The sequence below is a fragment of the Geotrypetes seraphini genome, chromosome 4 (genome assembly GCF_902459505.1).
Source record: "Geotrypetes seraphini chromosome 4, aGeoSer1.1, whole genome shotgun sequence".
NCBI lineage: Eukaryota > Metazoa > Chordata > Amphibia > Gymnophiona > Dermophiidae > Geotrypetes > Geotrypetes seraphini.
The window spans coordinates 91,944,214-91,966,184 of record NC_047087.1 but is presented as its reverse complement, the minus strand read 5'-3'; the positions used below and the strand labels follow the sequence as shown (position 1 = coordinate 91,966,184).

The following is a 21,971-nucleotide window of genomic DNA, read 5'->3' as shown; positions in this document are numbered from 1 at the left end:
GATCTGAGCTTGACCTGGGACTTGGGGCCTGGGCCTCAGCATTTTGTGCAGGGTGATTTTAAAAAATGATGTCCCAGGCCTCTGGGCCTATGGAATTAATCATGGTTATTGTCAGAAACTAGATTGGCAGGTGTCTATCTGCCTTTTATTGGCTGAAGATTGTATGCAGGTGGAGCTGTTTGTCATGCACTTCCACACACTGTTTCTGAGATATGTAAATGTATACCACATCCAAAAATACATTACCTACACCGGGTATCTCAAAGTCCCTCCTTGAGGGCCGCAATCCAGTCGGGTTTTCAGGATTTCCCCAATGAATATGCATTGAAAGCAGTGCATACACATAGATCTCATGCATATTCATTGGGGAAATCCTGAAAACCCGACTGGATTGCGGCTCTCAAGGAGGGACTTTGAGACCCCTTACCTACACCTAATTCCCAGGCGCTAAAACCTGCCGCACTACCTCATGGGTTAGGGAGTCGTGCACGCTACAGCCGCCTTGCGCTAATGTATTTTCTTGGATATGCCCATTTCTCCTCCCAACTCCACCCACATACACGTTATACATTAGCGCATGCATTGCCACACGCTAAGGCAAATTTGTACACATCAGTACTTACTGCAGCCATGCACACAAACAGTTCCTGTGTGCCAATCCACGCGTTAACTGCCTAGCGCAGCTTAGTAAAAGGGCCCCTAATTAGCTTATGCATACATCAGTGATCTGTATCCAAATGTGAGCAACCTATACAGAATCTGGGGTTAGTATTTTAAATACATACATGTGTAACTAGCACTTACTCTATATAATTATCCTTAAAATGACATCAGATTTCTAGTGAAAGTTTATAAATGCTTAAACATTTTTTATGAGGCAAAATCCAGGCAAAAGGAGTTGCATTAAAGAAAAGTAGAAAATTGATAGACTTTCTGTGCTCTGGAGTCATTACAATTCAAGCCACTTATCCAGCAGAAGCCATTATGTCACAATCGGTTCTGCTCTCTCAAGTTTCTGTGTGTTTGGATCTCAATTGATGCAGCAGTGCCAATGATGAAACACCCTTTTTGAGGGTTAGAGCCTGGGTTATAGCTGCTTTGTATCTTATGCGCTGTTTGGAGCAAAATGCATCTGTTATTCCTAACCTTTCTGTGCAGCTGCTGCTGCTAGTGTTTTTGCTCCTTGTTTTCCTATGGGGTGGAATGAATGGTGTTTGTGGAATCCGGAGTATTTCTGTGAGTAGAATGGATGTCTCACAACATGTATTCCTGGTGCATTTTATTCTCTTCTCGGCAAAGTTAGTCAAAATAGTGTGGAAACTCAGAAGATATTTTCTCATGGTCAAGTTATTCTTAATGAGGTTAATTAACATTTATGGGGGCAGGGAGTGGTGTTTTATTAAACCATGCTGTCAATTTTTCTACCATTAGACTGCTCCTTCCTGAAGAATTAATTTCTCTTCTAAAGAAGACTTCCAGTGAAAAAGTGATTCTGCTGGACCCATCTGCATCCTTATATATATAAGGGCTTAAAGACTAGTATAGATAGATAGATAGATATAGATATATATAGACATAGATATATATACTAGTCTTTAAGCCCGTTACATTAACGGGTGCTAGAATAGATGTGTGTGTCTGTCTTTCTCTCTCTCTCTCCTTGGCCACTGTCTTGTCTTTTTTTTTTTTTAAGCACACCCCTCCTCCTAAAGCAGCCCCCTTTCCCTCTCTCGCTGGACCCCTGTTGTGCCATGCCTGCCTGCTCTGTGGCCCCCTTCTGTTCCCCCCTTCCAGAGCAAAGCATGATTGCTGCCTACCCCCAGCACACCCATCCCCCCAAAGCAGGCCCCTTTCCCTCTCCCCCTGGCCCCATGTTGTGCCATGCCTGCCTGCTCCATGGCCCCCTTCTGTTCCCCCCCCCCCCCCAGAGCAAAGCATGTTTGCTGTCTGGCCCCTAGCACACCCCTCCCCCAAAGCAGCCCCCTTTCCCTCTCCCCCTGGCCCAAGTGAATGGTTAGAGCTATAGCCTCAGCACCCTAAGGTTGTGGGGTCAAATTCCACGCTGGCCCTTGTGATCCTGGGTAAGTCACTTAATCCCCCCATTGCCCCAGGTACATTAGTTTTTATTAATTTATTTATTCAATTTTCTATGCCGTTCTCCCAAGGGAGCTCAGAACGGTTTACATGAATATTTTCATAGACTGTAAGCCCACCAGGACAGATAGGGAAAATACCCTCCCCTGCCCATCTCCTGCCCCTCAGCATCATTAAATGGAATATAAGACATCGACACTCCCCCCCCCCCCACACACACACACACACAAAAAAAAATCTGCTATGGCTCAGTAACCCAACTAAGGACGACATTTCTTATAATGAAGCTGTTTGTCCTGGGGTGGTGAGCTGGTAACATCCTAGGAGGGCTGGTCCTTAACAGAGCTATCTGGTCTCAAGGATCCTTGCAAATTAAGCTCTGTACTGATGTCCCCTTGTGGCACTGGGATGTAACTCACGATCACTATCCTCCTTGCACTGTAAATTGTCCCAAATTTTCTGGGTCCCTTAGTCCCTTGCCGCCTCCCCCTTCCCACGGTCCCGACAAACCTCTCGCCTCTAGCAGCAGCCACAGCACTCTAAACACGCTGATTCGTGGCCTTCTACTGCCCTGATTTGCTCTGCCGCGTCTCTGATGATTGTCTATTTTTCTATAGTTACTGAGATGACATCTTTGAAAACCCCCCAAATATAAATGATAATTAACATTTTCTCTGCGTATAGGGTGCTTTGTATTTTTTTAATTTTATGATTACCATTATGAAATAATAAGATAGTGTGTACATGAAAAATGAATGGAAGAAATTGGGGGTGGAACTGAATATTAATAGATGTCCCGTTTTGATGAAAAAAATAAATGGTCATGTTATATATGAGGTATATATATAGTTGGGTAAGGGGGTAAGATTGGTCTTCTGATCCTACAGAATACACATTTATGAGTGACTCGATTTAAATGGGGCATAAACAGAGAAACCAGCAAACTAGTGCACCAGAAGTTAAAGTAAAAAGGTCCTGGTGGTAGAAGGAAATAGAACGCAGGCCTAAATTAAAGAGAAAATTCAAACCAACATAAGGATTAAAATGGTGCAAGGACACTAATAGGTATATTTAGATGAAATATCTTTATTTGATGAGTCCCAGAAATAAAGTGCTAACAATTCTTAACAAACAGGCAAGATGAATACAGACTAGAAGTGGTAAATCAAAGACCATGAAGCTGAAGCATTCCTTAACAATCTTTTTCTCACTTTTCCTTGCTGATGGTCCCTAACTGGGTATGAGTCTCTTTTTTTCCTCATCAACACTATTGCTCTTTCTATAAGAGACTTTATCTTCAGCTTCAAATAGTGGGGCACTTATTTTAATAGATGGAGATGGAGACTGGAGGAGTTTAAATATTTTGGGGGGCCAGAGCACTAAATCACAGAGATGTACAGAGTGGGCATATGTTAAAGGGATCCCAAGAAAAGAAATGATCCCCTCCCCCACACACACAAAAAAAAAAAAAAACATTTGAAAATAGTAACTCCTCAACCAAAAGGTGAGGGATGCATCTGGGAGACAGATCCTTTCTACCACAGGTGTGAATAAGAATGCATCTGGGGACAGCGACAGCTCAAAGTTGTATTTCTTCTTTTCCCAACAGATAAAACCCCCATTTCCTCTTCCCTAGTAGTCTGAACCACCAGGCCCTGACCCATTTCATCCCACCTCCACCCCGTTTCACCCCCCAGACCTGCCCCCACGTGAACTTCATCTCTTCTTCGCCAAGCTCAGGGCCACGTCTGAAGGGCCTCTGAGCATGTGCAGATGCAATGCGATGACATCACATGCATGACATCATCACTTTGCATCTCCAGATGCAGCCCTGAATTCAGGTTCTTCTAAAATCCGGACAAACTACCGGGTTTTGGAAATTTCCCCGTTCACCTGGACAGTCTTCTAAGAAAAGAGAGGACATGTTTGGGTTTTCCTGGACATCTGGTAACCCTACACCAGGCTCCCTCGCACTGGATTCTGCAAGAAATCATCTTCCAGACCTTCATAGCAGGGGTTTAGCCAGAAGTTGATTTTGGAGAGGGTAGGAGGAGCCAAGCATTTCCTTTCAGCCCCCTCTCCTTTCTGCTGCCGCCGTCACAGTCACTGCCTCCCCTGGATCATACTTTTACTGGCAGGGATGCTCAAGCCTTGCCCGCTGCAGTTTCACTGCCTGTGTTGTCTGAGAAGTGGGGATGCAGGCATGCTGCTTCAACCACTGATGCCAGCAGTACAGTGGCACACAAACTGCAGCATAATTCATCCCTCACTCTACAGACCGTCATTTTGACTGCATAGCAGTGGCGGCTATTTTTTTGAAAGCTTATAATATGTAAATCACATGATCAAATTATCCCATCATAGCACAGGAAATATAGATTCAGAGCAGCAACATCCACTCTGTCTCCAAATGCAAGCCATAAGGTTGAACTGAATTCAAACAAAAAAATCCAATTTTGTTGTTTATAATTTAAAACGTGGTTGAAATCTCCATCCTCCCACCCAACATTGATTTTAGCAATAACTAGCCAATACAAATCTTGAATAGCATGGCCTTTTTCTATTTATTTATTTAGATTTATATCACATCCTCCCCAAAGAGCTCAGAATGAGTTACAGTTACATTATAGGGTTTACATACAGTGTGTTGCAATATATCTTTATATAGGATTACTTACTGATGCTGGTGAAGGGTTGAGGGAGTGACTAGGCAAAAAAGGTAGATTTTTACAGCTTTTCTAAAGTTAAGAAGTCCTATAAGGGCTCCAATATGAGGAGGTAGGCTGTTCCAGAGGTTTGGTAAGAAATGGGAATAGGATCGTTTTCAGGCTGTCTGGAGTTGGAGGGAGTATCCTGATGATGTATGTAGGCGTATTTCACGTAATGTTCTTTTTGGGGTATAAAGAGGAAGTTTGTGTGAGAAGTATTTGGGTGTCATGTTGTTGAGGGATTTATATGAAAGTACAGCGTTTGGTTATGGGCAGCCAGTGGGCTGATATCAGTGTTGGAGAGACTGGGACATGGGTTTTTCAGTAGTCTTAGTACTGATGAATTTGCTGTAGTCATTTGGTGCTTGTTTGTTTCTTTGCTGTAAGACCATTGAATAAAGCGTTGCAGTAATCCAGGCGTGTAAGGACAAAGGCATAAAGTAATTGGGTGAAGTCTTGTTCCGTGAAGTAGATAGATTTGCAAATGTCACAAAATTGACCTTGAAATTGAAGATGGCTAGTAGACTAATATCTTTTAGAGTCGAAGGCCTTAATGACAATCCAAAATTCTGGGGACAGAATTAGAAAATCTACTGACTATGCACTGTCATCTACAATCAGTTATTAAAAATTCTTCTGTTATACTAAGGAAATTAAGGGCCATCAGAAAATACTTTAAACTTGAGGTGTTTAGGATTCTGGTGCAGTTCTTAATGCTATGCTATCAAGACTTGACTTTTGTGACCTTAATTATTTGCCCTAAATCATTCATCAACCATTTGCAGTTAGTTCAGAATGCAGCCATTTGATTAATTTTTGGCTTATCTAAATATGAATCTCTTTAAAACTATTTTTTTTTTCCATTGGCTTCCCATAGCTGCACAAATACAAGTTATATGTCACGGTTTTTAAAATTCTAACTGGAGAAGCTCCTCTTTACATGTTAGACCTAGTTTAAGAAACTAAAATTCATTAGACAACTCCCTGCTTCCATTCAGTACCAAATCAGTTTTCTTTAAGATCCTGTGGCCACTATTTCTCATTTAGGAGTCTGAAAGCCTTTCTTTTTCACAAATTTAATCTTTCAATTAAATTAATGTGACGTGCTGAATTTTAGATTATAATTCCCAGATGTAATAGTCTTGCTTTTGTCTTATGAAATTCATCTTTAAATGCTAGGATTAGGTGGAATGCAAGACATGGAATAATATAATATGCAAGTTTTAGTTTTAAGCATGCTAGATTATTGTAATGTACTTTATGAAGGCCTCTTATCTACTGTAAATGCATATGTAAATTTCAAATGATCCACAATACAGCAGCAATATAATTATTAGGAAACAAGTACTGGGAAAAGTGCATATTCCCTGCTAACTAAAATACATTGGTCCCCTGTCAAAGTTGCTTATTGAAATTGCTGGTTATGGTTTTAAAGTGATTCATGGATCGGTAGCATGTAATATTGCTACTCCTTGGGTTTTGGCCAGGTACTAGTGACCTGGATTGGCCACCGTGAGAACTGGATACTGGGCATGATGGACCATTGGTCTGACCCAGTAAGGCTATTCTTATGTTCTTATGAAAAAAAATCCATTGTATTTACAAAATAGGATATACAGTTATATCCTGCAGAGAAGCAAGAGATATTCTCACAGCAATCTGCAAGATGTTCCCCACGTATAGATCAGTAATATGGGAAAGAAGAGCATTTAGTGTAAGTGATCCTTCCAACTAAAACAAACTCTCTATAGAGGCGAGGCAGATTCTTACCCTTTTAATTTTTGCAAAACTTTGAAATGTTTTTATATCCTGATATGAGGTAAATTATGATATGTTATTATCTATGGGACTGATTTTCAAAAAAATGCAGACATCCAAAAAACAGTATAAACCTGCTCCAGGACATCCAAGTGCCGATTTTCAAAAATGTCTTTCTAGATGTTGAGACGTTCTAGCCACTGTACATCCAAAACTCAAGGGGACATGTTGGAGGCATGTTATAAGCATGCTTAGACTTGGATGTCTTGCGGCAGTAATCGAACATTTCCCAAGAGGTCCTGGACAGAACTTGACATCTGAAACTAGACCTGTTTTAAAAATATCTAAGTGCCAAAAAGTTACCCAAACTGATCATATGATCACTGGAGGAATTAAGTAATGACCCCCACACTTCCTCAGTGGTCACTGAATGAAGCAGTGCATACCTTTTTCTAGAACAGCAGCACCTGGTATGGAAAAGCCTAGTAGGGCATCACTAAGTATCTGGGCTAGTGAACCATAGAGAGGAGGACCCAGGTCCATAAGCCACTCTAACCACTACATATATGGTGGAAAGTGTGAGGCCACCAAAACCCTACTATCCTACCATAAAGGTGCCACATGCAGCCATAAGGACTATTGGGATGGTAGACAGATGGGTATAGTAGGTTTGGGGGGAATTTTGAAGGGCTTTACATTATAAGGGGGCTATGGTAAGATCTGCCACCCTTTATCTGATGTTCAAAGCAGTACTTTCTAAGGTGCTTCAACTCTTTTGTTTGCATGTCATAATTTTAGTCATGAAAATTATGTATATATATATATCATTTTCATGACTAAAATTATATATATATAATTTTCATGACAAATTATTCAAAATGGTTTCCACTTAAAATAAAACAAAATACAGATCAAAAAAGGAAATAAAAGAACAAAATTAATCAAAATATATATATAAAACTGAGAATCCAATATTACTGACTGCCAAAATAGCAGATTTCTGAACGTGAGAAATATTTGCTAAGCAGTAAATGGAAAGGGCAATCCCATCAAAGGTGTCTTAGAGGCAACTTCTATAAGAGGCACTGAGAGTTAGTCATCTAAAAAGGTGCCAAAATTACTCTCTCTTTTACTAAGCCGCAGTAGAGATTTCTACTGCAGCCCAGAGCACTAAGGGGTAAATTCTCTATTACTGCGTTTAACTTAGGCGTGCTTTGGACGTCCGACGTAAGTGAATAATTACAGAGTTAAGGGTCTTAATTAATGTTAATTGGGAAATAAACGGCACATAGACGTCCCTAAGAGGTAGTTGACGGACTGACGTCTATAGAAAGCATAGTCCCGTCTCCAGCTCTGGACGTGGGCGTTCCGTGGGCGTGCCAAATGGGGACGCTAGATAGGCGCTACCTGAGCGAACACCTGCGTCTAAATATCGTGTATTATTGAGACGTAAGTAACCCTGGTCTAACTTGGATTTCAATGCCGTTTCAACTTTCGTAATTGCGGCTCTTTGTTAGATGCGAGGCAGACATTCGCTGTGTTTTTTCATCAATAATTCCAATAGTGAGTTTGAATAGGTAATTTTCATCTTTTCTCTGTCCTAATAAATATAATGTCAATGGAACACATTATATTGCATGGATAACAAACCACATTTCTGCCCAAACAATAATATAATTTACACATGGCTTTTACAACCCCCTTTTTTTTCTCAACAAACAGCACTGCAATCGGCTCTCTTTTGAAAGCAAAGAAAAAACAGCACACATTATCAGCACTTAAAAAGAGAATAAACAGATACACACCTTAACATTCAGCTACCCTCATTGCAAAATGGAGGTCTTCAGTTGCACAAAACTGACCTCATTGTGACCTCAACAATCTGCACCTTCAAAGTAGTATGCCACAATTAAAAGATGTGCTGGGTGTAGAACTCACAACCTCTGGATGTTAGGAGCACAGGCTCCTAACACATAGAGCTACAGCTGCTTCTACTTAGGTCCATCTCACCACCCTTTCATATCATACTTGACTGAGCTGTCTATGCTCATTAGCTATCATATCAGGATGAACTCAAATAAGTTTAAGCAAAGGAATGCCTAAAGATTTGGAAGGTTTTCAAGTAGAAAACAAATATCAAATATGTATTAAAGAATTGCAGCACAAATGACGCTGATCGGTAAGGGCAAAAAAACACCACTTTTCCGGGTATGACGCCTAAACGGAACAGATTACTTACAGTCATATATCCATTAGCTTAGAATGAAGATTAGCGTGTGAGAAAAATGGAGCTCCACCTCACATGTATTCAACCACACTTGGGAATATGGGTTTGGGGCTCAGTGAAAGCAGCGCTTTTAACCATTGAGCTACCACTCTTTTGTCTCAGCCTATTATGACATTATAGCTAAACTCCTTTTCCCTTAGCACTTCACTAAGATATGATATGACAAGGGAGCCAGAGACATTGGAGCAAAAGGTGCTGTAGCTCAGTGAGGAAAGGCACTCTACCAATCTTCTGGGCTTTGAGGGTTCAAATCCCAGCCTCTATTTTACTTGTGGCATATCTACCTTCCAGGTGCACCTTGATGATGCTTTCCACTTCTTATAGGAGTTGAATATAACATTACTGTACAACTTTGCTGTGTAGCAGAAAAATAAACTTTTCCCCCTTCCATGCTAAGAATTTGAGTTCAACTCATCTTATATTTCTCCTTTTAAACATGGCATACTTTGTTAGTTTTTATCATGGTAAAGTATACATTTCTGAAATCGTGAAGAAACAATAATATACAACTGCAGTGTTTTGTCTCCTAGCAGAATTAACTGCCTATAAGAAGCGGTATAAGTAAATCCAAACTGCTATAAGCACAAGAAAGCATTTCTAGCTCAACACGGTAATGCTCCTGTTCTGATCTCTGACCTCTGAAACTCCCCGGTTCAACTCCCACCTTTGCTCATTTATAATAAGGTCCTAGTTTTTTCCTATTAGCTCTTATAACAGGGTCTACATGGTGGACTTTGCCATTTGTAAGGTGCACATTTCCCTTTCCAGGCAAACCTATTTTCAACTTACCATGGCTCGGACATCCTAAGCAGTGATGAGAGGAAACCTTTCCTCTAACAGCAAGATGACATTTGTGGATCGCCTGGTTAATGTGCTCTATTACGCCTTGTCCATCTTCTCAAGCACCCTGGTTCAAATCCCATCCTCACCTTCACTTTTGTTTCCTTGCATCCTAACAGTTCTCAGAAGTGGTGGAATTTGCTATTTCTCCTCAGCATTCTGCAGCCACAGGTGCATCAGATACTTTCATTTGCTCCTAACTGCAAGCCATTCTAGTAGGAATGTGTTTCTTTTGATGCAATATAGGCATTGGCCAACAGCTATGAGTTAAATCAAACTTCAGAGGGCTTGGACAGGTGTTGAAGAATGATCCAGTTAGGGGGGGATGTTTTTGGTGGGGGGAGGGTGTTCAGCATGAGAGAGAACAGGTTGCATTAAATATTAGACAATGGGCTGCACATAATAAAAGCTGAAGCAAAATATTGATATGTAAAGGCAAGGCTAAAGAGTTACCAGGTGTCCTGGCTGAGAAATGAATATAAACTATTTGCTAACCTTACTCAAGACTTGAACCCCCTGATGTATGGAAGATGAAAAGCAATGCCTTAAGGCATAGAGCTATAGAGGTAACTTTGTTTAGAACATAGAGCTTCGTATCAAAGCTTAGAGATGTGAAGGAAATGACTACAACGTCACTACAGCTGTATATGGCAACACGACATCCAATGCACATCCAATTAGATTTGAATCCTAATGGTTCCTATGACGTCAGCCATTAATTAGGCGTGCTTAGTATATAGAAAGCTTTGGCACAACCATTTTTCCTATGTAAGACCCCCTCATGTGAGTTGGTGTTTGTGGTGTTCCGTTTCTTCAATGATGAAACTTTGTGCTATGACTTGCCTGTTCTCCTTTATACTCCCTTCTGCCTTTGACACTCCTCCCCACCCCCATTATCTGTATTTCTTTAGTTTATGGATTTTTCTGGGTGTTGGTGTGAGGGATTGTTGAGGACTTAGATTTTGTGTTAAGAGTGGAGGGGAATCAATTGTTAGGGAAAAGAAGGGGACAGGCCAGGTTATACACAGATGCCCACACCCACCACTCTCCCTGCTTTCATAATGTCATGGTCTGCCCCACCTCCATTTTCCATATCTGCAACTCTCCATGCAAGAAATTCGATTTCCGTTTTGGAGCCATGTTGCAAGGTGAAGACATCTTTTCAGGCTACTTGTAGAACACGTTCAAACACACCCCCATAGGACAGCCAATGAGGTGTGATGGGCGTGGTTAGGAAGCGGGACAAGCAACCGCACCCGAACGGCGCCCAATAGGCATAGAGAAAGTTTTCCCGCCCTGCTGACGTCAAACGCTACATAGGCGTGCATGGGTATAAGAAGGTCCAGGTGAGCAGTGTTTCCTTTCTATTCTGTCCTATTGCTTATGCAGATGTTTGAGACTTTACTCTGTCTTAGTCTTTTACATTTTTTTTCCTATCTCTGCCTCCCATTTCTCTCTATTCCACAGAGCCATTAACAAGCTACATGTCATTCTAATATGTTGTTTTATCTTTTCTAGAAGCAGCTCAGATAGTAAGTCCAGGTGAGAATGATATTTTGTAAGCTACTTAGGTGTCCTTATGATAGAACTAAAGAAACCAACCAGAAAAACTGACTTCTCTTTATGGGCTTTCATTGTGTGCTATTGTTTATAATAGTTATTTTATTTCTGATATCTCCTACTCTCCATTCCACAGGGCTGACAAAAATGACTGAGAAGACTGATAAAGACCATGCTGGTAGAAATTTTGCTGGTAGAAAAATGGATATGTAAGTAAAATGGATGTGTTCACACATCTGAGAGGGTTTATTCATAGAGCTAAAGTTAATTCTTTGTAGAATCAAATTACAGGCAAGTTAAAATCAGGTGAGGAATGGTTCTGTGTACTAACTCATTGATAAAAATAGGTCGGGTGTGTTGGGGGGGGGGGAACACTGCCATTCAGTGGACATCCAATCAGTGTACATGGTTCAGGTGGAAAACTCCTAATGAGTGCCTAATGGCTACCATTTTTAATAAGGAGTCTAAAGGTATGTTAGCACCTCTGTTACTTCTAGGTGTGTGTTCTGCCACAACTTCAGTGTTTAATTTTGGAGACATAGGTCTTTGTTAATAGTTTCTCTCTGTTCTTCATTTCAGGTTAACTACGCTCATCACCTATGTGTTTGCCAGAGAGAGACCAGACGAGCAGCTCAGCACACCAGCTTGCACCTAGCCAAACAGTTGTAGGTGAGAATGATATATGGTAACCTTTATTTGCTTACTCTACTATTCTTCACTTGAGTCACTCTTCTGATGAGTGAAATAAATGTTCACAAAGCTAACATGTTTCACACTTCTATTGTTCTCTTCACACAGGTATCTTTGATGACTTTCAGGAACAATAGTAAATTGATAATGTTGGCCTCATAGAACACCATGGCACGCATTCCTGCTGTTATATGCACACAAACTTTTTGTTTTCAGTTAGTCTATTCCCTCACATGAGTTCTAAACAGTAGCAGTGGAGGATTACAGGTGATATTAACCCACACCATCAGCGAGTTAAGGCTATTGCTTTAACAACTATACCACTGTGACATCTATGCAGCTCAACATAAATGAGGTTAACACTTTGCTTCAGGGAAGGGAGGACAGATATGGACCTTGGGGGTTGAACCCCCCTGTTTGTGAACCTTGTGTAAACCAGCTTCTTCTCTTTTCTGTTTTCAGGCAACTGTAGTTGTTCCTGCAGTATTGTCAGATGGGGTTTTGTATTACTGAGAGCAGTGCAGCTGTGAGCATCTTTGTGGTTTCCACACCTGCTTAACCAAAATAGTGCAGCTCAAGAACCAGGAGGATAGATTGAGGTATCTGGCCTTTACTTCCATCACCTTCAGTGAAAGGAAGAAAAACCCACATGTCTCATTTGGATTCTCCTGGTGGGAAGCCACCTCTTACTAGCAGTAACCCTATTCCTCAACAACAAATCTACCACAGTGACTTATATTCTCTTCCTTATGTAGCCATTTACTTTGGAACAAGGACTGACTTACTTTGCAAATCATAGCTGAGATGTCATCATCTACCTACAGTTGCATATACCCTTGCATTCACTTGCTTCTTTCCTAGATTCTGCAATGATTTGACATCAGAGTGGCTAGCAGGTAATAGAATGAATGACAGACCCCAATAAAGATTGTCAAACTTTCTATATGTCACCTTGTTGTTATATTGAAAAGGGCCCATTCAGCAGTCCCTCCTGAACCCCTATCTACCTTGGACTCTGTCCACTAAGCTGATGATGCTACAAGGCTAAAACCACACAGGAAAGTTTAAAGTAAAAATAAACCAATATTTTTATTAAATTATTAAAACTTTTAAAAACGTAAACTTTTTTAAAAAACTATTTACATATATAACAACATATAACGCAGGGAAAGAGGGTGGGTGCCCCCCAAGAGCAGCTTGAGCTACCTCAGGCGAGGGGGTGGAAGAGGTGCAGTCATTGAGAGGGTGTATGGCTGCTGGCACCATGCCCTCTTTCGGCTACCAGCCGCAAGAGGGCATGTTCCATCCTCTCCACACACCCTCTCAATACCTGCACCTCTTCCAAGAGGGCAGAGTAGGGCTCTATCTCCCTCACCGCCCCCTTCTGAGGCTGGTCGGGCTGCTCCTGGGGGGGAACAGCAAGGAAAGGGGGTGGTATGGGAACAGGAAGGTCAGGAGAGTGAGGGGAAGGGGAAGGTCCAACAGGGGATGGTGGTGGGGGTCCTGGAGGTAGTGGTGGGGCAGGCGGTGGGGGTCCAGGGGGCAGTGGTGGGGCAGGCGGTCCAGGGGGGCAGTGGTGGGGCAGGCGGTGGAGGTCCAGGGGGCAGTGGTAGGGCAGGCGGTGTGGGTGGCTCAGCGAGCTGCCATGGGGAATCTTCCTCTTCTTCCCCCTCCTCCTCCTCCGCCGATGACCATGGTGGAGCCCCCTCCCTCACTTCCGGGGCCCAGGGTGGGGTCATGGGTGCCACCTCCTGAGGGGGTGCCTGCGCTGCTGCTTGACAAGAGAGAAATAGGATACAGTCAGATATGTCCACAACACTTTTGAACATGACATTGTTTACTACTTTATTTTCTTCAAATGCTAATAACAGGATGCAAAGCACCTACTCCACTGTAAACATCAAAATGTAGCGTAAATAAGTGAGGCAAGTAGAACACCATAAAGCCATTGTGACATGATATCACAATAGCAGCTTTACTGCAGATTTTATGATTACGAATGGTTTACAGCTACTCAAGCATTTTCATCTATTTATTCTGGTAGGCTGATCACAAAGAAACACACGCTGGACTCATTACTCACCGGCTTCAGCGCGCAATTCCTCCCTCACCCCCTCAAGGAAGGCCCGCTCCTGGCGCCTCAGCAGCCGCCCCCTTTTCCTGAGATCCTCAACCTTGATAATAGAGAGAGAGAGAGAAAGAACAGAGAGGGAGGGATATGATGAGTGCCATCTAGCACTGTGGCATAACATGTTTACTTAAGTATTGACCTCTATAAGCACATAAAAATGGAGTATGCTGCCCTCCAAGAGCCCCTATCCGCTTTGCTGCCTGCCTCCACCCCTTTCTGCCACATGTTTTACATGAATGTATTCACGTACTCCAGCATTTTCCCCTTTCTGTGCTGGAGGCATCGCTATCTCTCTACTGTACCTGGGACAGTGGGGGGGGGGGGGGGAGGTTGAGGTGACATGGCCAGCATCACAAGGAGGAGTGTGGGATTGAACTCACAACCCCAGGGTGCTGAGGCTGTAGCCTATCAGCACTGCCCCACATTACAGCATGTCCTGTTGAGCTTACAATCATGCAGCAGGGGCAATAAAATAGTTTGGTCAGAAGCGTGGCTTGAAACCCCTGACGTCAGGGTACTGACGCTGTCACTTTAAACGTCATGCCACTATCTCCCTAGACCAGCAGATTGATACAGGAAAGTTGTAGGTATTTGAAATGACATAGCAGCACTTTAATATATTTGTTTTCCTTTGGCAAAGTTGATTTCAAGATGTTTCTATTACAAATGCCATGCTGGTAACCCTCAAATTACTTGTCTGCATGTTGTCAATTGGATAGATGTGCTTTAGGAGCTGAATTTGTCATTTGAAATCCTACTACTGCTCCTTAGTGAAGTGCTTTAATTTTATTATTCAATGTAAAAGATGCACAATTGTAGTTTTAAAAATGAATCAAGATTTACACTACAAAAGATGACTAATTTGATAGAGACAGGTTTACATAATCATTACATTTTACATGATTACTTGTGAAAGCCTCACTAGGAATACTTACTTCCCAGGGACATGAGGCTCTTCTATTATACCGCCGGGTCAGGCGGGTCCAGGATTGCCTGAACTGCAGGTATGTCCTGCGATGTCCGGGCATAACAAAATAATGGTGCTCATGCTCCAAAAATAATCTGGCCAGGAGATTGGTGTCCTCAGTGGTGAAGTTGGGCAGTCTTCTGGCAGCCATTTTATGAGAAATAACTGCGTATGAAGAACGAGCGATTCTATGGCGTCACAACGCAAAAAAACGCGATGACTTTTTTGTGCCGCTTGGGCGTGCTTGCAGCGGCCGTTCCGCGCTACATCAACACTGTTGATTACATCCTAAACCACGCCGATATCGCTGTTATACAAAAAAGTATAGCAGAACGCCTAGAAGCTTAACATGTAAACCTAATGAAACTTCCCCTCCCCCAAACACAATGACAACTTATAAATGAAATAAATGAAGATTGGGAAGTGAGGTTAACATATTTTAGCTTAGCTATGCATGTTTGGGTGGGTGGAAAAAAAAATAATATTATGTTTTTAGTAACCTTAGTCAGGACTTGAACCCCTGACCTTTGGAAGATATATGCAGTGCTTTTAAGCACTGAGCTATGTTGGGGATTTGGGAATGGGAGTCTCCAGAAATGGCTTTATGTACAAGCTTTGACAAGGGGCAATTATTGCAAGTATCTACAGGTGTATTTGATCTGAGAACACCCAATGAACGTCCAAAACGATTTCAAAATTCTAACGGCTTCTATGATGTCAGACGCTACTTTATGGTTAGGGTTAGAGCTAGAGTTAAGTAGCTCAGTAGCTCAGTGAGTAAATGCACTGTACCAATCATCCATAGGTTGTGAGTTCAACTCCCCGCTTGTCTTTTACTTGATTATAACATGAGGGGTTTATGCTGCAGGAGTGTGTTGTTGGGGTGTTGCAGGGGTGTCTAGGATGACAGAGAACAGTCACTTGCGTTTTCAACAACGCATTTGAATTTCTTAAGACGGAACCTTAGTGAGCCGGGGGAGGGAGGTCACCGCAGCCTCGCGCCTCAGATGAAAAGGTTCATTTTTTAGGGACCGTGTAAGCTGATCTGGGACAGTCTTCAGCGAAGTGGAGTCCTCCTCCCGGCTGGGCAGAAGGAGGAGGCTTTGGCGGTGGTGGTTTTGGTGGTGAGTGAGGGTGGGAGGGGGGAGTCGCCTGGCTGCTGCATCTGCACTCCTGCTGGCCACAGACCTACTGATCACAGAGCAGAGATCACAGAAGCACGCAGGTATGTGCGCATGCGCGGCTAGAGTTTTATTATATAGGATATACACCTATCGCATCTCATTTTCATCACAAACACATTAGCGAGACTATACACAATACATTACAAAGTTGAGCTTGGGTTTGATAAAATAAACAGCATAATTTTAACTCTATTATATTTATTGAACCATGCTTAAGAATATGGGTGTTGCATCCGTGACAACGGTGCTTTACACCATTGAGCTACCAGTCTTTTGCCTCAACTGACTGTGATATGATAACTAAGTAGAGTATACTTTAGCACATCACTAAGGTATGCTATGACAGGGGAACCAGAGACACAGGTGTAGGTCAGTGAGTAAAAGCACTATATTGATCATCTGTAGGTTGTGAGTTCAACTCCCGGCTTGTCTTTTACTTGTGGCATATCTACCTTCCAGGTGCACCTTGATGATGTCACAATGAGGTCAGCATTGTGCTGCTGGCTACTTCCTCTTCCTGTGAACTAGAAGCCACATTCAGGTCTGATCTGTGTTTTGATTCTGTTTCTAAGTTGGGCCAGTGTAAGTTATGGGATTTACCTTTGTTGTGAAGAATGAGCTGATTGTAGCAATGTTTTAAGACCAGGAGAGTGTTCTTTCGAGCAAGATATCACTTCTAAACTATCCTCTCTGAAATAATGTCTCTGGGAAATCGAGAGAAAGCTTACTGGATGACTTAGGGTGCCTTTCCTGCCAGTCTTTGTGGAACTTAAACGAAGTTTATAAGAAGTCTATATGGTGTTCAAAGTCCTATCCTTTCCACTTCTAATAGGAGGTGAGTATGACATTCCTGTACAGCTTTCTGTGTAGCATACATCTACCGGTTCCCACCTTCCATACTGATAATGTAAGTTCAACACCCACTTGGTACGTTTCATCTTCTAGTTCTCCTTTGAAACATAACATTTTTTTTCCTTGTATTAATGGTAAACTGTACAATTCTGATATCCTAGAGGAAAAAGATACAACACAGCAGTGTTCTCTGTCTGCCATTCCCTACCTCACTGATATTGCCAGATCAACTAATATATAGTTTACAAAATGGTATACTGTGTTTTGGTTATCCTTTTCATCATCCTATACTTACAATGCTGAATGACTGATAATAAAGAGTATAAAAAAAGTATAATCAAAAAAAAAAAACAAACAAACATCGTACCGAAGTCTATCATGGGTCCATTGGAGACGTCTTAATGACGTTTCAGAAACCTGCGTCTATCTTCCGCCAAGAGGTTGTAGGGACGTCTACCGCACGCCTAAGTACCGTTTGATTGACACTTGCGTTTGCCGGACGTCTAAAGCACGCCGAAGTTAGACGTACTAATAGAGAATTTACCCCTAAATGCTCCAATGTTGCTCCAACACTCATAGGAATTTAGCGCTCTGGACCACGGTAGAAACCTCTACTGTGGCTTAGTAAAAGGAGGCGGTTAATTAGTAAACTGGCTTCAATTATAAGCTTTAACAAGTTCATAACTGAAACAAAAATTAATTGGGCAATAGGTACCTATCTTCTTAGGCACGATTCTGCAAAACGTAGGTGCCTATTGCATGGTGCCAACACCAAAGTAGGTGTGTTTAGAGCAGGAGTGGGCAACTCCGGTCTCGAGGGCCGGAATCCAGTTGGGTTTTCAGGATTTCCCCAATGAATATGTATGAAATCTATTTGCATGCACTGCTTTCAATGCATATTCATTGAGGAAATCCTGAAAACCCGACTGGATTTTGGCCCTCGAGGACCAGAGTTGCCCACCCCTTGTTTGAGGCAGAGAAGGACTTAGGCACTGCTAGGAGTGATTTTCTAAAGGACTTAGGTGCCTATAATGTAGGCCTTTAAAAACCCTGGTCTACATTACAGGCACCTAAGTTTTAAGTTAGGTGCGATTCTTTAAAAGGCACCTAAATATGATTGACATGCAATATTATAGACGCCTATCTTTTTAGATGCCATTTACAGAATTTCCCCCTTAGAGACCAATGATGGTTCTTTTTTTTTTTCCCCCAGATCAATGGCTACCTTATGCATCTGCAATACAGAACAAAGTGGGTGCAGATAAATATTAAACAATGCATCAAGTGCCATCTTCCGTATAGATGAAGGTTGGTAGATAAAGCTTTAACCTGTGCTTTGTGTATATTTCTAGATCTGTCATTATCTATGGTCACGGAATATCACTCATGCTTTTGGAAATCGCCTATAGACACATTTTTACCTTACCCTGACCTAACCATACCCATGAAATCACTTCTTTTAATGGATCTAAAAATACAATTATTACATCCATGGGTTTAAGAATATTTTGCAGTCGCTGTAGGTACATTTGATAGCCACTATGGCAAATTCTGCCCCTAGATTAGTTGTTACTCGTACTGTCCGTTGCCAGGATTCTGGAATAGGCTGCTGCTTGATTTGCAATTGAAGGCTGATATTTGTTAGACTTAGGCATGAGTTTTGCATAACACTACAAAGTCATGGCTGTATGTGCAGGCTTTTCTAGAGGCTATGATGGGGTGAGAGGAGCGACGATGTTGAGAGAATAATTTGTTTTGTTACCGGTACTGACCATGCTATGGATGGTCTGGGGTTCAGGAGATGGTCGTTTTCTCTTGTCTTTGTTTTGCTGCATTTATATTTGTTGTTGATCAGCTTTTTTTAAATTCTGTTGTCATGATTCCATTGTCCATAACAGATCCTGAAATGAAAATAAAATCAATACATGCCTAATGGCAACTGTATCTACTTTTTGTTGCATTGGGGGGTGAGGGGAGTTAATACGATGCATTATGGTCCTTAACATGCATTAAAACATAATAGTGTGCTAAATAATAATGTTAAATCAACATGTTACCACAGGATACATATTAAATGCAAAGCATGCAAATGCATTTGAAATTAATTAAAGAACTTATCTTGCTGGTGTTATTTTATTCTGGTTGGGAGCATCAGGTCACCAACTCACAGACCAGCACTCACAGGCTGCATCTTAAACTGGCTTGGCAGTTAAAGCTAAACCTACTACAACTATTTATTATTTATAACGCATTAAGAACATAAGAACATAAGCAATGCCTCTGCTGGGTCAGACCTGAGGTCCATCGTGCCCAGCAGTCCGCTCACGTGGTGGCCAACAGGTCCAGGACCTGTGCAGTAATCCTCTATCTATAACCCTCTATCCCCTTTTCCAGCAGGAAATTGTCCAATCCTTTCTTGAACCCCAGCACTGTACTCTGCCCTATTACGCTCTCTGGAAGCGCATTCCAGGTGTCCACCACACGTTAGGTAAAGAAGAACTTCCCCCTTCCTCCCAAAGCCATCCCCCTTACAATAACCTCACATTCTGAAGCCCTCGTCATCATGACCCCCTCACCAAGATGACCCCCCAAACCACAAATAATCTCTCTCCTCTCATACACACACACACACACACACTCCTAATGATATCCCTGGTATTTAGAGTTTACAAAGCAGGAACAATCTCCAGTCATTCCTGATTCTGCAGGCTCCAAGTTCAAAATGTTGCCACCGACCCCTAGCAGTAATCTCACAGTACTACCACTTAGGATCCAGCAGGGACAGGAGCAACTGGGGATCTCTTCTATCCTTTAATGCTTACACAACAGGGATATCATCAGACCTTTGAGATGGGATGGCTCCTCAGAGAGGGGAGGTTATGATGAGGAGTTTCAGAAAGGGCATCAAGATGGAGGGTTTTAGGAGGGAGGTTATGATGAGAAGTTAGCAGCCTAGGGGAAGGGCCTTAGGCACCTGAGCCAATCAGGACCTTAGGCCATTCCAGTACATCCAGGATGTACCAGGAGGGGAAGCACCGCCATTATGAAGAGGTGGCTCTTCAAGGCACAGGGGAATGGGCATCCCTCCTGTCTGATTTTTGATGAAAGGTGTCAGGGATGGAGGGTTTTCAAGCTGGTGAGGGTCTGATCTGAACCCCCCAGCCCACTAGACCACCAGGTTTTTGTGGGAGGGGTCAGAGAGATCGGAAGGCAGAAGGTGCTTGGTGTCTGGGGTGTCAGAGGGAAGGGAAGGCATGCTCACAGCAAGGGGTCGGAGAGGAGAGATACCAGCACCCCCACCAAGATGGCACCCAGGTGGACTTCCTGCCCCTGTGCCCCCCCTTACTATACCACTGCAGAGTTCCAAATTGGGTGGGCAGAAGAATCCCACCCCACAGAAAACCTAATCTCTCCCTCTTCAAAGTGGGTGATCCATTCTCTCACCCCACCCCCACCCCTTCCCACCACTGCTTATTTTTTAAAGTTCAAATCTTCGCTGGCAATAAGCAGTGTAGGCCTGTAGTGTAGGCCTGGGTCCATGTGTGGCTACATCACTTGGTTACTCCCTTAACTTATAGAATACTATGTTAACTGCCTTCCTGCTACATTTACACTAGCTCTATGACTTTTGAACATGCCAGGCCTAAATTTTATTTTCCTGTACCCAATAATTTAGATGCTGTCATTAGTCCATACAAGCATTATCAAACCAGCATCGCACAATTTTTATATTAATCAAAAACATTTGCATTTTTTTAATATATATATATTTTCTTCAGGGTCTTCAGAAGTGCCTGTAATAGCCAAGTGTTTTCAATGGCTAAATTACTATTTCAGCACTGGCCTCATCATCAGACCCACTTTGTTTAATGCGTATACCACTGAATTTAAAGTGCTCCATGCTCATTCAAATTTCAAAATGTTGTATAAATACTAAAACTTATCTTTTTTGTTACTTTGCTCATAACGGGAAAGGATGTGTCAGTTCGCCCACATGTTTCACCGAAAGACTGTATCAAGAAGAATCCCCCCTTTGTGTTCTTTCCTGCACCATCCCGATCTAGTAACCTCTTCTGAGGTGCCTAAATTTTAAGCACACTGATAACCATTCTATAATGGAACCTAGCAGACTCATAATCAAAACATTTAAATGTCCAGAAACCAGCCTAAGTCAGCACTTGGATGTCCTAATAACCTGGATGCCCAAGTGCCGATAATTGAAACCAACGTTCTAGACATCCAGCAGGAATTCCAAGCCGCTGAATGTCCAGAGCCTAAAGGGGCATATTGGGAAGGTATTTTATGGGTGGGAATCAGACGGGCTTAAACCTGGACGTCCTGCAGTGATAATTGAAGGTTTCCCAGGACATCCAAGGTGGAACTTGTTCCTGCTAAGTGTTCCAAAGAAGACCAAGGTGACCACAGGAGGATTCAAGGAATCATCTCCCCCCTTTACTTCCCCAATGGTCATGACCCCCCTCCCACTAGCCATGGAGGAAAACACACATTAGGCTTCCCAGCTGATTGTGACAGGGGAATCCCCATCAACTAAGCCAGTTTTGGGGATTCCTGCAGGCTCAGCTGATGGGGTTTCCCCCATCCAGGATCAGCTGATGGCAAGCTGTTCTAATGGGGTAAGACAATTGGGTACCACATCTGAACAGCTTGCTTTTATGCATTTTTCATGTGGACATCTTTAAATTTGCTAATGTAAAAAAAAGATAGACATACTAAGGGATAAAATGTATAGACAGTTTAATGACAGTTTTGAGAATGTTAACACGCTATTGGTTAAAAGTGATAACAGTAAGAATTCCCTTCGAAGAGACAAAAGATCTCAAGTATCTGCAGTTAAACCTCAGAGCTGATCATAAGGAGTAACCCATATGCAGACTATCAT

The 21,971-nt window shown here is 42.3% G+C and overlaps 1 long non-coding RNA gene across 3 annotated transcripts in view; it reads right to left on the bottom strand.

Moving 5' to 3' along the window:
• Positions 1–14,056: 14,056 nt before the first annotated feature.
• LOC117359179 overlaps positions 14,057–21,971 on the bottom strand; it is a 140,194-nt gene continuing 132,279 nt past the window's right edge. For 2 of the 3 annotated variants that reach the window (XR_004539174.1, XR_004539176.1), the window contains one exon: positions 18,588–18,972. This is a non-coding gene — a long non-coding RNA (uncharacterized LOC117359179). Of the gene's footprint in view, positions 14,112–18,587; positions 18,973–21,971 lie in introns of those variants that run through there. The other variant, XR_004539175.1, reaches the window with a different exon arrangement.